We start from the raw sequence: 17604 nt of genomic DNA, 5'->3' as shown, positions 1-17604 counted from the left end.
TTAAGCTCGATGTCTAAGACATGAAAATCTACAGGGACAAGGGCATTACCAATCAGTACCTCCAGATCTCTTATGATGCCTCCGGATCGTTTCTCTGAAAGATCCACGAAGGTGAAGGATTCTGTTGAGGGTTCGATGGTCAAACCAAGCTGGTCTGCCATGATCCTAGGGAGGATACTAACCGATGCTCTTGTGTCACACATTGAATGGGGAAATTCAACACCCTTGACTATGCATGGTATTGCAAACTTCCCAGGATCACTCTTCTTCGTCAATGTGATCCTGTGTTTCATTTTTCCTCTGGCTTGATGAAACATTCTCCTAATATCCTCCTCAGTTACCTTTGTTTCTCTGAAGAACATCCACAACCGGTGTGTGAAGTAAGCTTCATCAAAAGGTTTTTCGATTGGGATTCTGAGGACTCGTTTAGTGAAACCATCCATCTCTTTATCGTTAGCTTCCCTCTTGAGGTTTTTAGGAATCTTCTCCTTCCTTTTCCTTAACCTTCTCCCTTCAGATTCTTGTTCTTCTTGAACAGGTTCTGTTGAACTATTTAAAGGGTTGGGTTTTGGTTCGGGTGGGTTTGCTAATGGTTTAGGTGGTGGTATGAGTGCATTGATGTAATCATTATCGATTGAGGGTAACCGCACTCGGTATGTCAGAGGTGCATGTCGATCGATGGGAGGTATGTTCTGACGATCGACGTCAGACTCACTCTGTCGATCGATGGTTGAGTTAACCGATCGATTGTTTTTTTCATAGAAAGGGGAGGGTGGGTGAGGATGCTTAGCTGCGAATTCTTCATGAGTTAGAATTCGAACCGCATTGCATTCAGTCGAATTGGCAGACGACGTCGATCGATGATTGGAGTAATCCGTCCATCGATCTTCATCATGGTCTGTCGATCGATGCGAGTTCATCGACATCGGTCGACACCATCGGGATCCGCCGAGACTCATGGAGCTTTCGATTTTGAAATCTCCTTCCTCAAGGTTTTCATTTCTCACCACTTGCCAGAATTCATCATCTATGATGGCATTTACGTGGTGTTTCCCTTTGTCGGATCCTGCTTCTCTAGCGAAAGCTTCTTGCCTCTTAATAGTCTTGCCCGTCTGAATTACTTGGGTTTCAAGTTTTCTCACCTGAGTCCCTAAGGTCTCGATTTTGGTGTTCAGATTGTTGTAGGCAGAGTCTATCTTACCGTTGAAATCCACGGTGATTTGTTGTTGTCCCAACAGTACTCGATCAAGCATTTCTTCGATCTTGCTTTCCTGAGTTTGGGGTGGTGGATTTTGATAGTAAGAGTTCGAGTAGCTCTTTCTGTTGTTGAAGGGTTTTTGAAATTGTGAACTTTGGGTACTTCTTTGGCCATTTCCAAAGAAGTTTCTGTTTCCGCCCTGTTTCCAAATTTTTGGAATTCGGTACCTCCGATGTAGTTCACATCTTCTTCTCCTTCTGTATCTGCTACTTCTCCTTCAGCTGAACAGACTTGTTTCCTAAGAAGCTCGTGCACCACATCTAACTTAGCTCTTACTTCGTCCATCTGTTCCTTCCCGATAGAGGCTACCGACTTCTTCCGTTCAGAGTCAGTGTTTTTGGTGCTGCTGCTGTTAGCAAGGTTTTCGATAAGTCTCACAGCATCCAACGGATTCCGAGTAGTGAAGTTTCCTTCACTCGCTGTATCAAGAGCCATTTGATACTGTAAGGCGAGACCTCGGAAGAAAGTGCTTAGCAGCTGCACTTCATTAAATCTGTGGTGTGGACAGTCTCGCTGGAAAAACCTAAATCTAATCCACGCATCTTTGAAGGACTCTCCAGCCTTCTGCGAGAATGTGAAATTTTGTTCCGAAGTTCTTCAGCGCGCGCCTCATCGAAGAAGTTTCGTAAGAAAGCATTCTTGATGTCGCTCCAGGATGTTAAAGATCATGTGGGTTGCTGCCTAAGCCAGTGCATCGCTTCTCCATTCAGCGTGTATCTGAAGAGCTTGCACAGCAGGTAATCTTCGGGGACTCCTTCCATCCGAATGGCAGCGATTAGATCCTCGAACCGTTCCAAATGGTCCATAGGATGCTCGTGCGGTAACCCAGAGTAGGGTATCTGCGACACGAGAGTGTAGTATTGAGGCTTCAGCTCGAAATTCTGCTTCTGGATCTCCGGAAGTCGAATCGCTGATCTGTTGGAATAGTACTCATCTGGGCGATTGTAGTCGGCCAGTGGTTTCGATCGAGCGTCCTCATCTACAGGTTGAGCAGCTCCTGTAGCATCAGCATCAGGGATTACAGTTCCCTGAGCATCTATTTTCTGACCTGTTGCATTACGCAGATGACCGGCCTGGTCATACAGGTTTCCGTTCTCATCCTGAGTTAGAATAATAATGTTTACCATTTTTGACGACACGGTATCGATCGACGTACGCGGTGTAGTATCGATCGTTGTCGAACGATTGGGATCGATCGACGATGACGGTCTGGTGTCGGTCGACGGTTGGTTGTGCGTATCGATCGACGACGAAGTGGTTGCGTCGAGCGATGTGGAACGTTGACCTCTACGGATGGTGCGTTCCAAATGAGCAGGATCGTTTGAGAACAACAAGTCTTTCTCCTTGTTGCTTCTGGTACCGCTGGGCATGCACCTGAAAAGACAAGAAAAAGAAAGATTATTAGAAAAGGGGGTAAAGAAAAGAATAAGAATTAATAAAACTAAATATAATGGCGATCAAAGCTCCCCGGCAACGGCGCCAAATTTGATACCATTCAAATTACCCAAAGGAGTGTTACTCTCATCAAAAGAGGTTCAGATGTAGTACTTAGGGATCGAATCCATTTTCAAATTACCCTAAGGAGTGTTACATTAAATCTAGTGTTTATTAATTCTAAAGGTTGTAATGTTTTAAATAAAATAGCAATAGTAACTAGCGAGTAAATGATAAATGTAACTTAGGTTGGAAATGGTATTAGATGCAGTGCCACTATTCAGGTGTTGGAGATTATAATACCTATAGATGCCTAACTGTTGCATGCATGATATATCAGAGCTCATTGGCTTAACTCAGTGATCAGCTGTCGCATGTACCACTGGTTAACAGACTAGATCTTGTGTCTCACCGGTTAGATGCAGACACAAGAGAGTGTCGATCGATAGTCTATTAAGACGTCGACCGATACACTTTTGCCAACATCGATCGATTGTCAGTTGAAGACATCGATCGACGGGTTCTAGCCAGGCCTATGCGCGAGTATGAAAATGCTCTACTAAGATTCTAAATTGGCGGTTAGCCCTCTCTAGCAATCCTAATATGATAGATAAATGTCAGGATGGGATAACAAGGGTGCTTGAATATGCAATCCTATGATCAAGTTCTAGTTAGATAGGCTAAAACAAGCAATTAATACAAATCTATCATGAATATCACAACAAGGCAGATCTATAGTTTGGGGTAAATCCCACAAACCTATCTGAACCCTGGATCTAACAGTTGAACTACTCAGACATAGCAAAGCAATTCATATCAATAGATAAATAGAAACTCATAGAATAGATGATAAGAAAATGAAACAAGGAGTTCCAATCACAAGTGATCTTCTCTCCAAATGAAACTTGTAACAAAACTAGGTCTAGAAAAGAAAAAGCTCTCCCTGCCGTCAAACACTTAGGCAGTATATATTCTACTAGGTTAAGAACTCGTCAGTGCATTTTGGTAATTTGGCTTGGCCTTGGTCTTTAAGTCTGCTGAATCCAAAATGTCGCGTCTGGTGTCTCGACATCGATCGACAGTACTTGTGTACATCGATCGATATTAATCTTCATCTGTCGAGGCATTTCCTGATATCGATCGACAGAACTGATGCGCATCGATCGATTATTCTTCCTCTCGTCGACCTCTAAGTGGTCAGCTCGGGTGAAATGTCCTTTATGCTCCAAAATGCTCCAAAGTCATAGCTTTACTCCGAAATGCACCTGAACCTGAAAACGTACCTAGAAGAGTAGAAAACATAGATATATATAGTAAAATAATAATATACCATGGATAAAAATGAGTCAAATCCAAGGTATATCATGCTCATGAAGAGCTCCTTGTCCCGAAGATAGAGTCCGTGCCTCACTCAGTAGATCCCGCTGAGAATGAGGCATGGTGGGTTGCGCATTATGGTTCGATCACTCCTCCCAAAGAGAAACCGTTCCCGGTCCTGACCCATCGTGCAGTCGAGGAAGGGGCACCAAGCAGAAGTACCGACGAGTTCCTCGAGATCATGCGGTCGTTCTACCGCATTCCAAGCACGGTGGAGTTCCTGGTTCCTCGTCGAGGGGAAAGAGCTGATAACCCCCCGGAGGGTTATTTCACTTGCTACGAAGCGTTCGTAGCGCGTTTTCGCTTATGGCTCCCGATTCCTGAAATCGTCATCCGAGTGTTGGAGCGTTTCGAGGTGGCAATAAGCCAGCTGAAGCCCCTTGCCATTCAGAACCTCGTAGAAATCCTGATCCTGAGCTATGAGCATGGTCTCTCCCTTTCCGTTGATCACTTTGACGCGCTTTTGAGGCTACAGCTCATCAAAGATAAGGACAAGTATAGGCTGGTCCCTCGTAGCTTCATGTCGGTGGTTAAGAGGTTCATCTCCAACTTCAACTCGGGGAAGAAATTTTTCTTTTTTGTTCGTATAGACGCTGCGTCTGTCGAAGAAAGTTGTATCCCACTACTCCGGAGGTTGCCGAGTGATCATCCCTTTATCAACCCGCTGGCCCTGTTCCCCGAGGATATCATAGAAGCGAGTTCGGAAGGCGCTAAGGTTTGTGTGTCCCGATCCTGCAGAAGCGGAGAACGACTCCGAGCCCGATGATCAGAGTCCCGACGCTGCCCCCAATGCTGCGACGGGGGTGAACTCTTCAAAGAGGAAGGATATCGATCTTGGTGACATAGAGTTTTCGGTGGACGACTCTATGCTTCCGGGATGGGATCCAGACCTTGCTTATGGCGACGGAAGCGGTTCTAGCGAGGTTCCTATTCTGGACTTTAATGATTTCTTCGCTGGTCTACCCTCGGGCTTCGATGCTCCTACGCCCAGGAATGAATCAGGGAGGCCGAAGGTCGTCGCGGAAGGATCTCACATCATCAACGGGGTTAGATCTTTTTCAAAAATTTTGGTGATTGCTTAGGTGTTTCTTTTTCTGCTTATAACGTGCTAATCGGTTTCGCATGGCCTTAACTTGCTTGGTTCGGCCATTGAGGCGAGCCATCGGGAAGGTATGGTCTATCGTTTTAAAGCGGAGAAAGCAGAATGAGATCTCGCTCGCGTGCAAGATGAGATGTTGGAGCGAGATGCGCAACTTGCTCACGATCATGCGCGGGCTGTCTGCAGGGCGGAAAGGAAGGGCCAAAGGGAAATCGTCGAAGTGATGAAGACTCGTGCCTCTCAGTTCCAGGTCGAGTTTAAGAATCTCAAGGATGCCTTTACCTCGGTGGGCGATTTCCGTGAATGCCGTGGTTCAGTCGGAAGTCTTTGGAGGACGCAAGCCAACGACTACGTGTTCGAGAAGGAAATTAGCTTGATGAAGAGCGGCATGAATGAACATGCTCACGCTGAGGCGCTCATTCCCTTGATCGATGGGAGAATCCAGGGGTTCTGGGATTCCATCCCGGTTTCCCCTGATACTGAGGAGGTTGCGACTGGGTTTTCCGATGGTGGCGAGGAAGTGGATCGTCCCGCGGATGCGTTCGGCGCGTCGTTATCCGGAGACTTTTGCTTTGGACCATGAGAGGTGGAGCGATCATTGAGAGGGAGGTGCTTATCTATCCGTTCTATGTGTTGTGGTCGAATGTGGCCTTTATTTCCAGAGATTATATGGGCCTGTTTTTTGGCCGTTTTATTGTTTATCAGGACTGGCCGTTGGTGGCTGTGAATCCCTACCGCTCTGCGGCTTATATATTATGAATGTTTGAAGAGTTTCAGTTATAATTTTTCTAAGTAGGTTGGAAGTGAATATGAGTTGTCGTCTCATATTTACTTCCGATGGGACGTTCAATCTGTTGGTTCGTTCGTGACTTTTCGTAGAAAGTTACTTATTCTTACGATTTTTGGGACCATTGAGATGTGAACGGAGAGACATTGTTTAAGATCTCGTATCAATTTTTAGATATCATGCCTTGAGATGTTAGAGACCAGAGCGTTGGGTTTAGGGCAAGACCTAGGTTTACTTTCGGTTTAAGGTTTGTGCGGTGACTAGCCGGCTATCGTTTTTCCTGTTGCGATTTCTTCCTGACTCGTGCCGATTAAAGTCCGCGATAGGTTCTCGGCTTATATGACTTGTGTGGTACGAATCGAGCATCTTCCCAGAGGCAATTTTTAAGCCAACAGGAAGTGCTAAACCAAAATTTTGGATTTTTGTTGTAGCGCACTTTCGTCCTTGTGTTGGACGTTTTGGAGATCAAAAGAGTGATCGAGATACGTTTGTTTAAGACGACTGGCGTGTTCGTCGGGGCCAATCGACGAACGGCGTGTAAGGTTATAGTGGTTGCATTCAAACAATTTGTTCGTATCATCTCCAAATTTTAACTTTGCGACGTCTCGCACTTGTTTAGAAGATTATACGTGTATCTTTAAGTGTTTGAAAGATGATTTTTTTGCGATTTTGGGCTGGCTGAGGCCGCAGACGAGAGTCTTAACGTTTCCAGGCGTGTTCTGAAAGTATTTGCGTTTAACTGAAGCGTAAACGTTTTCGATAAAAAGGAGCAACGTAGATAAACGTTTTTGAAGTTTCTAAAAACTTGACTACAATAATGAATCTTTTTCTCAGTGGGAGTATACGAGTATATGCACCCACTCTCCCCCCCCCCTTTTTAGAGAGGGGGATAGCTGAACTCGTCTTTTGACGAGCTGCCTACGTACCCCCTTTCGAGGATCAAGCCATCTCGTAGTTCTGTTTCATGCTGCAAGCGTTTTTACTCGGTGGTAGACATCGCGCTGACCGCCTTGACCGTGTTGATCGTGGCCGGGTCAACGCCATTTTCCGGATGTTCCGGTTCAGTTGTAGCGTCGGCTTCGGACTTGTGTTGAGTTTCGACATCCGATGCGTTTGCGTCTTTCCTTGGGGCGTTTTTGGCTGGAGATCGATCTATCTTCGTGCGTTTGCGATTTGCAGTTGCAGAAGTCGTGATTTGCCTTAACTTGTGCTCTGCGAGGAAGCATAGACGCGACTGTTTTTGGCATCCCCAGATAGCCGCGACTCCGCTTGGGGTTGAAAATTTGAGACCCAGGTGGTAGGTCGACGGAACTGCCTGCATGGCGTTGAGCCATGGGGTTCCCATGACCACGTTGTAGATAGCGGGATCATCGACTACGGCGAACTCGACGATTTTTGTGACCTCCTTGGCCATGACTGGCAACTGGATTGATCCAAGAGTCATTGATACTTCGCCTGAAAAACCCGTGAGCGGTTTCGGCGTCGGAATTACTTCTCTGAGTTCGATGCTCATCCGCTTGAGAGTGTCGTGGAAGATTACATTGTCCTTGCTTCCCGTGTCGATGACTATCCTTCCGACTTCTGAGTCTCGTATGACGAGATCTATGACGAGCGGATCACAGTGAGGTTGATCGATGCTGCCGGCTTCCTCCTTTGTGAAGGTGATCGAGCAATTTTGGCCATCCCGGGGAGGAGACCATGTAGGCCAATTTGCACTCGACTATGCCTTCCGTTGGTAAGCCTTGATGGCTGAAACAGTATCACCACAGTATTGCGATCCTCCGATGATCATGTTGACTCTACGACGATTGTTATCATTCCCCTTGTCGTCCGGCCTCCTACCGCGTTTATCCTCGGGCTGGTTTCGTTGAGGGGATTTCTCAGCGGGTGGATTTCTGTCTGTCTTTGGAGGGCGATCGGAGTCGAGGATGAGATCCTTGACGCTGGTTACTTCCGAGAGCTCTCCAGCGAGTAGCTTCGCGGCCATCCTTGCTCCCAAGACTTTGCAGTTGGTCGTGGAGTGTCCTCGGGACTGGTGGAACTCGCAGAAGGTGTTTTCATCATACCCTTGATTGCGGGTCCACGTATTGCCCGTGGTTCGGCCTTGGTCCGAATTGATCGCGTAATTATGCGCCCCTTGGAGATCTTCCCCCTCGTGATGGACATACTTTTCGTTACGAGAGTTCTTCTTTCTTGCTTTCGGATCCACGTCCTTCGAGGATGGTCTTGCCGCCTTTAGTTTCTTCCTCGACTATGATTTAGTCAGTTGCTTTGTGGAGGGCGTCCTGGATCGTTCGCGGTTTGTCGAGGGTTATACACTTTCTGAATTTCAACTTGTACCAGAGCGTCTTTCTCAGCGCGTCAATGGCCACTTTGTCGCTTATCCCGCTGACCCTGGACATTATCAGCTTAAACCGGGTGATAAACTCTCAGAGGGGTTCGTCTTCCCTCTGGGAGAGACTCCAGAGATCGACATCGGAAGTTTCTCTGTCTATGAACACAGAGTATTGTTTGAGAAATTCCGATGCGAGCTGTCAGAAACTCCTGCTAGTGTTGCGATGAAGGCATACGAACCATTCGAGCGCCGCTCCTTCCAGATTTTCGACGAACAGGCGGCAGTAGCCGGCATCTTTTTCGCCGTCCTTCAGTCTTGCTCTTCCCATCGCGATGTGGAAAGCCTGAAGGTGTGCTTCCCGGATCGGATACTCTCATGTCCGAAATGCGACTGGTAAAGGGGGTTTTCTGAGCTCCTTCCAGCAGTCGATCGATTTTGGAGGCAGCACTAGTAGCATGATGGATTTGAGACTTTACGGCTCTCACTTCTACTGCAGTCTTGGTGATGTAGTCGCGAAGATCGCGGATATCCGATGTCTCGTCAGTAGATTTCCGAGCCTGTCGGTGTTTACTGCGAGTGAGCTCGGTTTGCTTTTCAGCCAGCTCTTCTTGTTCGTTCCAATAGACGATTTCCTCTTCTTCCATCTTTGGTTTGTCGAACGGAGAGCTTTCCCGAGCAGATCGGCTTCTGGTCCTTCTTGGATGTCTGTCGACGTCCTCGTCGGTGTCGTTGGAGACATCGCTAGGATCCAGGTCAATGCGTTCAGCTTCGTTATCCTCCGAATCCTTTGCGAGAGGCGGAGGACTTTTGGGGTTCCTCTTTTCGACGGGCGATTTCTTGCTAGGGTTTTGTCCCGAAGGTCGTTCCCACGCAACTCCAGATCTGTCGAGTGGGGTAGCGAAGTCGAGTCTCTTCCCGCGGATTTTGGTGGTTCCGCGGGGACGGATTGCTCGAATCCTTTCCGTTAAGGTGGCGAACATCTTTTTAAACTCCTCGAGCGCCGTGGCATTGGCTGGTGCGTTGGCCGCGGATACGTCCGCTGCTGGAGTGTGGATATCGGTGCCGCTGCCTCCATTAAGAGGAGTCTGCACGTTATCCGCGTCGTTAGTTGACATGTCTGATTGAGCGTGATGTGGCTTTTGCGAGTTAGATTGATCCGTATCTCCCTCCTTCTAGCGCTAAACTGTGGCAACCAAAATTCGCAATGTCGATTTCTGTTTAAATAAGGAAACTAGGAGAATCCTAATTTCCCAGAGGACCCGAATATCTGCTAATTACCACACGTCAAGCAATTAGAACACGAGAATAACAACTATAAAGTATAAGAAATCGAAAAGAGAGCAAAGAAGATCATATTCCGAATTTGCGTATGAGCATTTACAACAAGGTATAAGCCTGGGCTCGAGAGCTATCGGCGAGATTCCTAGTTTTAGCAACCCTAAGACGGCTAAACCTAATTGAGTCGCAGCTCGAAATAACAAAAACGGAAAATTGCCTAAATGCTCTAAGTGGTAAGTTTTTTCTGAAAAAAGTCTCTCTCATGCTCCTCGCCTAGGACTCCTTATATACTCGCTCCAAGGTCGGTGTACGCTTTTACTCTTCTACCCATAAGCCGTCATAGCATAAAATGGAGATATTCCATTTTTTTCTCCGATCTTCGCAATTATCTTCAAACTTCTGTATTTATCCGCGGAAACTTGACATTTATCTTTCCTTGTGGACCAAGCGTAAACCGTCCTATGGTTCACGGGCTTTGGTTAAGAAATCGCAAGTCGGGCCTCGAGTCGTGTCTTAGGTCCCTATGGGCCGTCTTCCGACTCGACACGTTTATTACGATTTCTTTCGATAAAGAACAAACTTTCCGCGGTTTTTAATCCGCAAAGTTTGATCGATGATTTAGAATAACGGAAAACATAGACTGAGCTCGCTACGGTCTTCGGGAGATAGCATTGAAGGTTTGACGAGAATGCATGGACTGGTGTCATCTCGACGTTTCGGAAGAGCTCGGTCACTATGTAGGCACTGAGCTTTGGCTTGAGCCCGGTCGCTACGTAGCGACCTAGCGGGACGATCGCTCGGTCTCTACATAGTGATCGAGCTTTGACTTGAGCTTGGTCGTTACGTAGCGACCGAGCGGGACGAGCGCTTGGTCGCTACGTAGCGACTGTCCCGCTCGGTCGCTACGTAGTGACCGAGAGGGACGATCGCTCGGTCGCTACGTAGCGACCGAGGGGGACGATCGCTCGGTCCCTACGTAGCGACCGAGCTCGGCTCGGACTTGGTTGCTACGTAGCGACCGGACAGCATGTATGTGCGGTAGCTTGGTTTGTTTGCTTTGAGCCTTCAAGGATACTTCTTCGTAAAAACTTCGTATTGGCTAACTTTTACGAACATCATATTTTTCTTTTACTATATTTTTCGGAAATACGATTTCCGAGGATTTTCGGGTTTTAATTCCATCGTGACCGTTTTTGACCACAACAGTCATGCCTTTTGGTCTGAAGAATGCTGGGTCAACATACCAAAGGCTGGTGAATATGGTGTTCGCAGATCAGATAGGGCAAACTATGGAAGTTGTTGGGGAAAAATATCCCGGTATCATTTCCTCCTTCCTCCAGGCAGGACCCAGACCCTCGGGCCCCAGTAAGCGAACGCTCCAGGTCCCCGCTAGAAGGAATCCCGAGTTCGGTCCCTGGAACCGAGCTCCCTTCCAAGAAATGGAAAACTTCCGATAAGAAGAACCTTCCATATTTCCGAATATGGAAGAGTTTAACCTAACGGAACCGACTCCTAGACGACTATATAAGAGCTACTGAAGCCATCAACCTCTCCAAGGCTTAGAGACTAGGACTAGACGGCTAGAATTAGGGTTTTTACCAAATACCTTGTAACCTCGCTTGTTCTTGCTTGTTCTATCTAATAAAAGTCTCTTCAAGCCTATCTTTTCACTATTCTCTTAAATCCCGACGAAATACATACAAACTCACCCGGTTTACCAGCCTATCCATCGTTCTGTAGTACTCACAAAGAGCCTACACAAAAATCCCCTAACATTTTGGCGCTAGAAGGAGGGGAGTAATCTAACTACGTGATGGTGGCGGTGGATGAGCATGGCGAACCAACTGAAGCTGCTCAAACAACAACTGAGCTTCTAAAGCAAATAGACGGCTTGCAAGGGCAAATCACTGACATGCATCGAGCTCGGGAGACTACCGGAGAAAACCCCGACCTCTCTTCATAAGCTCAAAATCTGAAGGAGAAACTTGACGAACACTCCAAACAGCTGGAGCAAAGCGCCGAAAAGCTAAGCCAGCTTCAGTCGGAGACCACTGTCCTCCGGGACCAGAATCAAACCTTCAACGGGGCAGGCAACAAGAAGCGTCGCTTCAACACCCGGGTTCGACCTATGGTAAATCAGAACACGCCCAGCACAGGAGGAGGTACCACCGACACGCCTCCTGCACCTGGGGTAGCTGGGGAAACTCGGGAAGGGATCAAGAATCCTCAAATTCATGACCTGGAGGAGAGCGATTATGAGGCGGAACCCAAGAAAGAAGCACCTGAGAGGGCAGCAGCAGAGTCCTCCATAACCGCCTACCTGGAGCAGATTTTCTCCAAGAGATTCGATGCCATGCAGTCCATGGTAGAACGCCTACCAGAAGCAGCTCCCCCAATAAGGAGGAGCAACCCAGATTCCTACGCTGATACCCCCTTCGTGGAGGAAATCGCCTCAGTCAAGATGCCTAGAAAGTTCTCCTTCCCCACCATCAAGATGTATGACGGTACTGGCGACACCCGACGATCACTTCGTACAGTACAAGCAAAGGATGTTGGCGGTTGCGCTCTCTAAGGAGTCCCGCGAAGCCACAATGTGCAAAGGGTTCGTTTCCACTCGGATCAGACCTGCCTTGCAATGGTACATTAATCTCCCTACCAGGTTCATATCTTCCTTCGCAAGTCTCAGCGATAAATTCGTGGAGCAATTCGCAAGCAGTAGGAGCCTGGAGAAGAGTTCAGATGGTCTCTACGAGATCCTCCAGCATCGACTTGAACTCTTGCGAGACTACATAGCCCGCTTCAACTAGGAGAAAGTGGCGGTCCCCGAATGCAGCATACCTACCGCGATCTCTGCCTTCAGGAGAGGTCTACTTCCAGATGGGGGGCTGTACAAAGAGCTGACCACGTACCCTTGCAAGACCATGGAAGATGTGTTGTCCCGAGCCTGGGCGCAGGTGAAGTGGGAGGAAGATGTTGCTAGCCGTGCCAAGGCTCAGCCAAAGCAGTACCAAAGGTCAACCCGATCAGATCGAGGAGACCGAGATGAAAGGTCCTCCCAAAAAGGATCCAAGGCTTCTGGTAGCAGAAACAGGGGCAGGTTCCAATACCGGCCGCAAGAGAAGGAAGAAGGGATGTCGGTATCTACCTGGCCCGATATCTCCCATCTCTCAATATCAACTCTAGAGATGGTCAAAGCACTGAGACAGATGGGCCAACAAGTTAAGTAGCCTCCAAAAATGAAGGCACCTGACTCGTTCCGGAACCCGGAACTCTGGTGCGACTTCCATCGCGATCATGGCCACAAATCCGAAGACTGCATCGCCCTAAGGATCGAGGTCAACGAACTACTCCAAAAGGGGCATCTCCGAGAATTCCTCTCAGAGAAAGCCAAGGCCCACCTCAGCAAAGAGACAGCAGGGAAATCTAAAGGAGCTGCACCAACCTCACCACCTCGCCAAGATCGGGAGATCCATGTCATATCCAGAGGCTAAGAAGTAAGCGGAGTAAGCCACACAGCTGCAAAGAAAAGCACCCGTAACGCTAAGCATGGTCTGGAAACGACCCAACCGAAGCGCCTACTTCTAGGCAGCGACGAGATAAGCTTCACAGCTAAGGAGCAAGAGAAGATCCTAGCTCCCCACCATGATACTCTAGTTCTCTCTCTCACCGTAGCAAACTGGTGAAAAGAATACTAGTAGACAACGGCAGCTCCATCAACATTATCTTCTAGATGGTGTACCAAGATCTGGGGCTGGAGGAGAGCAGGTATACTGTTTTTCCTTGTTAAATATTGTCCTTATGATTTATTTTCCCACCAATCTTAGACTAGATAGCGCTAGTGATGCTACCTCGCAAGCATTAAGGACATCGAACAGCAACCTTAATCACAACCGAAGCTAACAAACAAACGTACCTACGTACACGAACAATCGAACAACCGACCCTGTCCTCATGGAAAGAATCGAACTACGATATGGCTTGATCCCTCGACGAGGGTACATACGCAACTCACGACACGAGTTCAGTCTCCTCCAATCAACAGAACTCAAAGTAAACACACCGCAGCACCCGTGGAAAAGTAGCTCGATAATGTCAAAGACTGTTTTCCTTCACTAATTTGTAACGAAACAGAATCCAACACCTTAGCAAATACAATCTCTAGACATTCGAGGACAACAAATTTCTCATATCAGGAAATCGCATAAGATTCACAGTTGACCAAAAACCAGGACCCTGATCAGGTCCTCGGTCGCGGCCAACTCCGCCAACAAGCGCGACAAAACTAATAAACAAAATCTTTTGTTACATCAAAACTGTCGATAAAAATATTTACAAAAATCGACACATGCCCCCAAGACGTCGGCCTCGCACGAAACATATTGTGGCGACAAACAAATCGGGACCTACGATCCCTTCTTTATTAAAATTAAAAAAAAAATATTAATAAAACAACGGAAGCAAAAAAAAAAACAAAAATCTCCAAAAATCTATTCTTCGATGCCAAATTCACCGTCCTCAAACCGGTCATCCGAGCACTTCGCCGCACCATCCGCTGCAGTAGGAACCTTAGCAAAGAAATCTTCAGGCAGATCCTCCAAAATCTAGGGCAGATCGAGCTTCCCAATCGAGAAATCCGAGGTTGCCATAACATCAACTTCAGATCCGAGCTCTACCTCCTTTGCTTGAACTCGCAGCAAATCATCCGAAACCAAGAGATTGTTGTTCATAATCTCTTTCATGAGATCTATGTTGGCCACAACCTCCCAAAGACGAGCCTCACTATCAGCCGCCGCCTTCTTATGTTCCCATTTTTCTTTCAGAGAAACCAACACTTCCAGATAGCTGTCCGCCATAACCTTCTTAGCATCATATAGATCGCACGGCGGCGATCATTAGCAAACTGGTTGGCAGACGATTCAACCTCCGCCTGCAGAACGGAAATTCGCTCAAGGGCCGATCTTCTTTCGTTGCTCACAACCCGCAGACGAGCTTCGAGTGTAGCAGCCTAATTCCCCAGCTTTTCGGCGACAGCCAGTTGGGCGGCATTGGCACGCTCCCGATCTTGAGCCATCTTAAGACTGAACTTCAGCTCACGAACAACCTTCTTTATTTCGTTAAGTTCGTCAGAACGCAGAATGTCCTGTAGGCGTTTTTCTAAAGTCGCCGCGAACTCATTGTTAGCTTCCATAGCCTGAAATATGGCAGATCAATAAAGATAAAACGAACCAACGATTCGACAAAGATCATGTTTCAGATAGAATCACCATAGCATGGGCCATGACCATCTTTACATAGGCTTCACGCTCCGTCATATTACGCAGAGAAGAAAGCGGACATCCGGCGGGCTTGAAATGCCTCACCAAATGAGCAACACTGTCTAGATCCTCAATAATGGGGCAGTCCTTGGAATGCGAAAACTGCCAATGAAACGACTTGGCAACAACCGTATCAGTCGGGACAACAAGACGACGATCCTAACCATTCGTCTTAGCTTTCGTTGGAGGACGATCACGCCCCTCCGAACCCGTTGGGCTGCTCGACTTAACAGGAGTAACAGATGCCTTACCTTCGGGATCTTTGGTCCCTTGGAACGAGGACCGCGGAAGTCGAGTCTCCTCACGCAGAACCTCTGTAAGAGCGTCGCTCACGTCTCCGGATCGAATGTGTTCCGCATTGGCAAAACCAGTTCGAGTTCGCACCCTGTCAGAATCACGAGAGTTAGATCTTCTCGAAGTCATGATTTCTAGCAAGTAAAAAACAAGATTGAACGAAATATTACAATAAATTCCGAATGACTAAAGGCTTTATAAAGGTCGAGGCCTCGCAATATCTCAACAACACGAATGAAAGAATCTCGAAAGATAAGGAAACTGGGATATTCCAAAATTATATACTTATCCGTAAAAAAAAACTTTCAAAATATCGAGATCAAAGATCAGCGAATATCCAAAGACATTAAACAAAAAAAAGAAGAAGGCTAACTAGAAACAGAATCATCGGGCACAGAAGCCGACGCGAGAAGATCCGCGCAATCTCTTTCCATTTCCTTTGAACGAGCAAGTTCCGCATCCACAATCAAGCCTCCATCCTTGAGCTCGGTCAAGAGATCGATATTTGCGACCACCTCCTGTAGCTGAATCTCAGCAGATATTTCATTCTTCTTGCTCGCCCACCTATCTTTCAAGGATTCAAGGACCTCTCGATACTTGGCCGCAGTGTCGCGACGAGCATTCCGGGAAGCTCGGCGAACATCCCGATCCCTCTAAACTTTGAACGCCGCAATTCTTGCCCGTTTAGCGACCATCCGAGATTCAAGAACCTTATTTTCCAGATGAACTCTCTTCCAGTCTTCAGTCAAAGCTTCGATCTTCTCAGCATCCTTCTACCCTTCTCGCTTGGTGGCTTCAAGCTCTTCCGAAAGCCTCTTGATCTCAGAGCCAATGCTTTTGATTTCCTTGTCATTCCTGGAAGCCGCGACATGATCCTCTATCATCACGGCATATTCATTAAAATCTTCCATAACCTGAAAAGAAATCGAGATAAGCAAATGATGCGAAGGAATTCCTCGAAAAAAGGTAAACAAGAAACGAACCTTAGAGCTCGCCACAGCAACCTTGGGGTAGGCCTCCTTCTCAACTGACGAAGTGAGAGACGGAAGACGGCAACCCACGGACCTCATACGACCAGCAAGGGAAATCAGATCGCTCTGAACCGCAAATGAAGAACCATCTCCCCCAGAGATAAACCTAGGACGAGATGGACCGGGCAAAGACTCCTCCGATGATCGACGCCGTTTACGAGTCATCACCACAGTCTCCTCATCCAAACTAGGACTCAACAAAGCAGGAGGCTGATTTTGTTTTAGAACATCGTCATCGTCAGAATCATGGCTCGAGATTAAAGGGGACTTCCCTGAAGCTCGACTCCTCGACGCAGACCCGGAAGTTTGGAACGACGAACGAGCTGTCTATTCAACCGATCCAAAGACTGGTCCTGAGAAGAAGAGGCCCCTGCGAGATCCCAGGAATGCCCGGTCTCGTCCTCCGACTTCGTGATTAAAGAAGCTTTGCCAGTCCCCACTGGCAAAGCAAAAACAGTCCGAATCCGAGTTTGGTCAAAAATGAACCAATTCGACTGACCTCTCCGAAGGATTCTCATCATACCACATATCTCATCCGACATCGCGGAACTTCCAGCATGAACTACATTCAATAAAATAAAACGAAAATTTTAGTCTTCGATCCCGAAAACCCAAAACGCATAGGTGAGATAGAAACTAACCGATATTCTCAGCCCAACGCCAAGAGAGCCAGGAGAAATCGAAGTCACCCATAGATGCTCGATCCATCCGGAAAACGAAGAACTGTTCGCGGCACTTCTCGTCTCGATAATAAATATATTCTATGATGTGGCGACCTGGACGCGGAGAAACAAGGAAAGTCCCAGGAGTCTGATTGTTCTGTTTCACCAGAACGAACTGACGAAACTCACTAAGACCAAAAGCGAGACCCTCCTCCCTAGCCCTAACCAGAAACGCAACAAGATGCCTAAGGAAATTCGGGAGAAGCTGAGAGAGGGATAACCCAAGCTCCGCCAAAATCTCAAGTATCGGCTCCGGAATCGGGAAGATAAGACCGCAAGAATGGAAAAAGGAAAGATAGGCTCCATAGTAGCCTTCTCTCACGGTTTCAGGGGTCTCACCCGTTCTGGCCAAATCAAGAACAACGGAACGATTGACCCCATGAAACTCGTGAAGGTTCTCGAGATCGTCCGCAGTAGTAGTTGGACGAGGAAAATTGAAAGACGAACACATCTCGATCTCGAATAGAAAGATTTTAGAGCAAGGGAGAAAGAGAGTTGAGCTAGGAAACGAAGATAAGGCTGAAAGAAAGCCTCCTACGTATATATAAGCCTCCCTAACGGCTTTATCATCGCTATCGAGAAAGGCAATTATAACCTAGTCTACGCCCTAGCGGCAACTAAAGTAGGCGTTACCGATAAAAATAATAATAAAAGAAAGCGCGCCGCCAAACGGT

General features: G+C 47.3%; 1 non-coding gene across 1 annotated transcript; it reads left to right on the top strand.

Annotated features, from left to right (window-relative positions):
- The first annotated feature begins 1748 nt into the window (after positions 1–1748).
- Positions 1749–1854, top strand: LOC125588165. The gene has a single exon (XR_007324559.1). It is a non-coding gene; the product is annotated as a small nucleolar RNA R71 (small nucleolar RNA).
- Positions 1855–17604: the final 15750 nt, after the last annotated feature.

Source organism: Brassica napus, chromosome C5 (genome assembly GCF_020379485.1).
Source record: "Brassica napus cultivar Da-Ae chromosome C5, Da-Ae, whole genome shotgun sequence".
Classification (NCBI taxonomy): Eukaryota; Viridiplantae; Streptophyta; class Magnoliopsida; order Brassicales; family Brassicaceae; genus Brassica; species Brassica napus.
The sequence above is the reverse complement of the archived record's forward strand: the minus strand, read 5'-3'. Positions and strand labels throughout refer to the sequence as shown.